Genomic DNA, 6,492 nt, shown 5'->3' with positions numbered 1-6,492 from the left:
TTTTTGGGGTTCTTTTGTGATATGATTTACCCTATTTTTTTAATGGTTGGTGATTTGTGACTGACATGTGAGTAAGATAAATGTATAAAATTGTTGATTTGATTTGTAAAGTGTCTTTTCATATTTAAGTTTCAGGCATTGTCATATGTCAGTGTGCAGAAAGCAAGAAGAATAAAGACTATTTCTCGCTACACAATTTTTAACCTCAGTTTCAAGCAGTGTCATTTGCTTTGCTGTGTTTATTTGGCCGACGGAGCTTGGCGTGTGATAATTAAACCATCTCGGGGATGTCCTTTTTTGGCCTGTCTTCTTCTATTGCAATCAAAACACTTGAGTGAAATTTCTACAAAGGCTTCCTTTGTAGAACAGTTTCAGCTACAAAGGGTCCTTGAGGCCAGTTCAGCTCTGATCCCATCACCTGGGTAGAAAATAGAATTAGGGACCTGGCGGCAGCTTGTCCTCAAGGGGTGGGAATCCAAGTCACCTAGTTGTTGGGGGACGGTCAGCAACATGCCCGGTGAGGCAGCCCTTCCCCGGGCGCCCACAGCTGACCGTGCGCTTGGTCCTCTGTAGCCTTGTCTGTCTCCTTCCCAGGCCTGGGTGGCGAGGTACTTCTTGAGGTTTATGAACCCATTAGGGGCGGGCTGCCCCCCACCACAGTCTGGCTGTCATTGAGCTGAAAGCAGCGCCTCAAGTTTTTAGATTTGCTGAGATTCCGGTGGCTAGACTGAGTACAGAAGAACTCCTCGCTCTTGCTCCTCGAGGGCCTTTCAGCCGGAGTCCTGCACCGAGCAGCCACGTCTCGGGACACAGGGCGGCCCCTCGGCGTTATTTGACTCCCGCTGAGAGGGTTTTCACGATTTATTAATGAGATTTCCACACCCCTGCTTTATTCTCTGGCTTACGCTGTCTCCAGGAACAACAAATATATTCGGGGCCTGTGGTTGAGTGAACACCAGACAATTGTGTGAACTCTGCCTTGGCCTTCCCTTCCCGCCCGCCCCCTCCAGCAGCATTCCTGCCCCCCAGCCCCGTGCACTGGAAACTACCGCCTGCCAGAAGGGCGTGGGGGCAGGACAGGGAAGCGGGGAGCTGGGTGGTGCCTAGAGAGGTGGCATTTTGTCTTGTTTTATTTTAAAGATCACAGAGTAATTGGAAACAATTATTTTTTAATTAATAACTTGGAAAAGGTGAGCAGAAACATTTCACAAGGTTTTACTATAGGCACACCAAAAATAAAACACTTTATGCTATGCTTCAATAATTTATCACTTCTTGACAGGGGCTCGAAAAGGGCCCAGTCTGTAAGTACAAATCACCAATTTGCTCTTTTATAAATGACTTCTTTTAAGGAGAAAATGGATGTCCCTCCAAGTGGAGCACACACGTTCTCATTTGTTTTGTAGAATATGTGGGGCCGCCAGGGGAGCCCGTCCCTCATTCACACACATCAGCCGCTGCTGAAAGCAATTTCATTGTTATCTGCCGCCAATCTGGAGCATCCTATTTTTGCTAGATTCTTCCCTGACCTCCCTTTCAGTATATAAGTCTTTATTTTCCCCTTGCCATCTTTCTATTTTAATAGCTCTCCGGTGGAGTCGTGTTTTCAAGCATGGAACTACTTTTAATCAAGATCGACTTTGGGAACCGCCATCATTTTTATGGTAATAAAGGCCTGCATTATGCACTGTGCCCACGCAGCTTGTCCCCGAGGTAGGCCTTCACGCAGCAGGGCCGTGAAACAAGGTGTACATGCTAAAATGGCTTTTTTCTTAGTCTCCTAGAGGTCAGGGAGTGATTTCCAATCGCATTGTGGCCGAGGCATTGTTCGAGTTCTGGAATTTCTCACTTGAGTAAATGCATTTTCTGTCTCTGTCCTCAAACCCTGGCTGCCATGTGCTTTCTCTGGGGCTGTGGCAAAACAGAATGTTGAGCGAGAAACAGAAAATTGTGCTTGTTATTTTAGACTATCTGACTTCATGTTCTGTTTTGGTCTTCTGAGCTCTTGCTGGCTAATCTTCCAACAAGTTGAATTGATTCTTACTTCAAAACTGTTTATCCCAAAACAGAGCTGTTGACAAGTACAAATACAGATGGCAGACATGTGGCACGGTTTTCATGTTCTCATCTCCACGCTCAGTAAGGGAGTGTTACTGAGAGATGGTTTACATCTTCAACTTTGTTATTTGGGGCAGTAGGGAGTGCAGGCTACAAGTGCTTAATTGTGTGGCAAACAGCAACAACTGTTAGGGGATTTCCTTAAGGTCTAAAGACTCAGCAGCCTTGACTTGGGGTATGTGGTGTATCACCCTGGAGGCTGTAATAATCCGCTTTGTAAGAACAGAAGTGACCTCTGGCGGGCAATTGTCTGATAATCACACTGGCTCAAAAGTGACCTCAGTACCACATTCCAGGCCGAGGGGCCACCCTGTCCCCTTACTGGGCACTGGCTGACCTCTGTCCTCTGAGCAAATGATCCTGCAGTATTGGCTAACTCTTCTATTCAGAGGCAAATCCCAGTCCATTCTGACCAGGGCTCTTCTCAGTAGCCAAATTGCATCAACCATTATTTTTCTCTCCATACGCAGTAGCTGTTGGTGAAAGGAAGACAAACTACAGTTTTTGTCTCCTGTGACGTTTCTGGAGTCCCTGTGCTCAACAGCATAGCTCTGCCCGCCTTTACTAAGATGGCTCCATCACTGTGGAGCCAAACTCCACCCCAGCCACAGGCCCTTCCTGACTTCTGGAGCCTGGGTCTCCAGCAGCTCCTTGCACTCCGGTAGCTTCCGCCTGTCTGGGCAGTGCGGCGCTGAGTGAGGTGGACTGGCCATCTCTGACTCTCCAGTGGAGTCCCGTCAGCCAAAGTGGGCTGAGGCCACAGAAGCGGACAGACGTGTGTGTCCATAGCCTGAGGGGCCACGGGAGCACTCTCATTGCTGCCCACTCTGCTTCTCTCTTCGCCTGCTCCCCTCGGTTCGGAGGGGTCGGGGCCAGGTGGAAGGAGAGTGAGAGAGTGTAGAGAAGTCATCTAGCATGTACTGGATGATAACTGTAGGCCGTCACTTGGTGGGGAATTGAAAAGTAAGTATGACCCAGCTGTGCTTTCTGAGTTTGTCTGCCTACTTAGGGGAGAAAATGGGGCTAGTCATGCTTTTTTCCCATTGGATCAAAATTCTGAGAATCCTTTTAAAAATCTGAATGCTTGTTGGATCTGATCATCTCAACTATATGCTCATATGTTGAAATTCCAGGTAACTTCAGGACTAATAATTTCAAAACCTGATTATCTCCACCAAACCTAGTCAGCTTCCAGTGGTCAGTCTCCACCTGTATTCTCCCCCACTCCCCCACATCTAGCAAAAGTCAGATTTTCTTATTAAAAGATTGGGAAGCTATATATAGAGAAAGGTGGACAGAGTCTAGGAACTCCATAAAATCATAAAACACTGGAACTTTTGAGGTCTTGTTTACAGAAATGTTTGAATCCATATGGACTGCATTTATTCCAAGTCTTGAAATGGGATGGAGGCTGGTGGGCTGGATAGAATATTGTGCCAATAACTTGGATTAAAAGAGAGGCCAGTGGAAAGTTTACATTAAATAATTTTAGAGAAATTTTTACTACCATCATGTGCATGCAGTATTCCAGATCACTTTTCAGTGTTTATATCAAATATCAAACTTGTAATAATGAAGAAAAAGTTAAAAACTGTAATAGGTACATGTACAGTTAGTTGAGTGGCTGTTCCTAGGACAGGACAAATCCTCACCTCTCCCCTGCACCCCAGTAATGTACCAGTCACAACCCTAAATCTCATTGGTTTGAAACAACAAATGATCCTCACCTGTACTCTGTGTCCACTGGGCCAGTAGGTGGGAGGGAAACTGCCCGTTACAGTCACCTGGGGGCCCAGAATGGGCTGGGGCCGGGCAGCATGAGTTAAAAATACTGAACATGCTTATATCTGTCACAGCACATATATTAGGGTTCGCGGGAGAAATAGAGCGGGCGAAGAAATATACCCTATTGTGTTATCAAGGCCCGGAGAGAGATTTGTGTTAAAGAACTGGCTCATGATCACGAAGGTGGGCATGCCCAGAACTCACAGGGTCAGCTGGTGGCCTGGAGACCCAGGAAGAGCTGCAGTTTGAGTCCAAAGGCAACTGGCTGGCAGGATTTCCCTTTCTGGGAAGGCCAAGCCTGTAAAGTCTTTACCTGGATGGATGAAGGCCACCCACACTAGGGAAGCTAGTCTACTTCAAGGCTGCTGATTAAATGTTAATCTCATCTAAACACATACCTTCAGAGAAACATCTAGAATGTTTGGCCAAATGTCTAGATACTGTGGCCTAGCCAAGTTGACACATAAAATTAACCACAGTATGTTGACCAGATCTTTTGCTTTAGGCATTTTTCTTACAGTGAGAAGTATACCAAATCCCAGACTGCCAAGTGTCAGATTTTTATTGCAGTGAAGAAAGAATTCTTTCTCTGTTCAGACTGGGTGGAGTTGAAAGACCTCTGTTCCTCGTTCACCTCTTCATTCGATTTTTAAAAAAATAGTTGTGGTTGGGCCTATCCTTTGTGATCACTGAACAGTAGTCACCCTTTTCCAAATGTGGGAGCTGAAGGCAAAGAGTGAAGTGACTCACCCAGGACCCCTGAGTTCTCACTGCTCTTTGATCAGGCTGTTGGGGGCTGAGCTCCAGGGATTCTTCCAGCTGCACTGAGTCAATAGATGAGTTTTCTCTTCTATTCATCCTCCCAGTCGTTGCATAGGAAGGTCTGTGCACAGAGCACTGTCCTGTCCATTCGGGGATGATGCCGCTGATGGTGATTTTGCCGTCACTGCTTAGCTGCGATGTGTGTGATGACAGGTGGCCAGCAGCCCTTTCCTGGGGCGCGGGGGTTCCTGCTCCACTTGTGTCTGTGGGTGCTGTGTGCAGACCTGTAGTTTTGAAGATGACTGTCTCTTAGCCTTGGTCCCGCTCCCCGCAGTCTCCCTGATCCTAATTACACCCCAGGCTGCTTCCCCGAGGCCGCTGGCTGCGCCCTCGCCTTGGAAGGGTTGTGAGGTCCCCCAGCACATGTGAGAGGCCAGGGACAGACTGCGTGGGTGCTTGACCCCTACCCCTGACCAAGACTGACGGGGGCCACTGTCGTTTGCCCCAGACTTGTTCACTAGGAGATTTGCCACCTGTCCACGCTCTTGCCGTGGGGACTTAGAGCACATTCCCCACCTCGAGACCCCTGTACCCCACCCCTGCTCATGGTTATGCTCTTTAATTCTAAATACAATTTTTGACTAAGTTTTCTTGTGACTTGTTTTCTTATCACTTTATATTTATAAAATATACATTGTAATAATATTACACAATATTTATATAATATCAGTTTATTATAAAACTTTTTAAAGATTTAATTAAAAACTTTTGAAACTGATCACTTTGAAAACTGGGGGGAGCAAGTCCTAGGTGCCGAGGGATTTCGTAGACCTTGACAAAATTTTGCTGGCATTTGGGGGGAGAAAAAAAGATTTAAAATAGATTGAGAGAGAATAGACTTTCTCCCCAACCCTGGTTTGAATGGAGTTTTGCATGTTCAGATAAAGTGTTGTTTTAGTGAAAAGAAAAACCAGATCAAAAAATCAGGCAGTGAATTTAAAAACCGTTCTTTTCATTAAAAACCAGTGCAGACTTTGCATGATTACTATCCCTGTTGTTGCTGTTGATTTCCCTTTAATGAAGTGACACTTGCGCCACACTAACCCACTGTCTTCCTCCCTCCACCTTCCCTGCTCTGTGCGGTGGAGAGACCAGCTCTCCACCCGAGCTGCTCCTCCACGCCCGCCATCCCCCCCAAATGCAACAGGCGTGTTTCTCTCCAAGGTGCCCGTGTTCTGCATTTCAATTCCATTTCCTTATGATCTTAGCAAACTGACTCTCCACCAGCGTTCTGTGCGGGGCGGGGGATGCCCTCGAGCCAAGGCTGACTCGAGCACGGTCGGGTGACTCCCTGACTCTGGATTGGGAGGTGAGGGCCCGGTAGGCCGGGAGCTCCTAGAGGGAAGCCCTCTGCCTGGTTCAGCTTTTTGTCGCCAGTGGCTGACCAGGGGGCGTGATGGGAACCTGCATGGAAACACGGTCCCTGCGGCCGCAAGTGATTGTCCTGGCTCTTGCGCAAGCGTGTCGCTCCCAGACCGAGCTGCCCCCTCCTCAGCATCAGCCCACGGTTGTCCTGGAGTCTGAAAACACTGGCAGAGAGGCCGTCGCCAGTGCATCCGGGACGTTCCGTCTCGACCATCTGCTGGAAGTTCGTCTGCACAAGGAGACCATCTGACACATTTTTGGCTCGCCTGGCTGACAATTTCATCGCTTAGAAATCAGAAGAAAGAGCAGCGAGAGATGACACTGGACCCGTAGGAGGGAGTGCTCGCCAACAGGGAAGTGATGGGAATTTGGGGAAGAAAGTGACTTTGCTTCTTGGCCGGC

This window comes from Talpa europaea (assembly GCF_964194135.1).
Source record: "Talpa europaea genome assembly, chromosome: 10".
Lineage (NCBI taxonomy): Eukaryota > Metazoa > Chordata > Mammalia > Eulipotyphla > Talpidae > Talpa > Talpa europaea.
Note: the sequence above shows the minus strand (reverse complement) of the source record.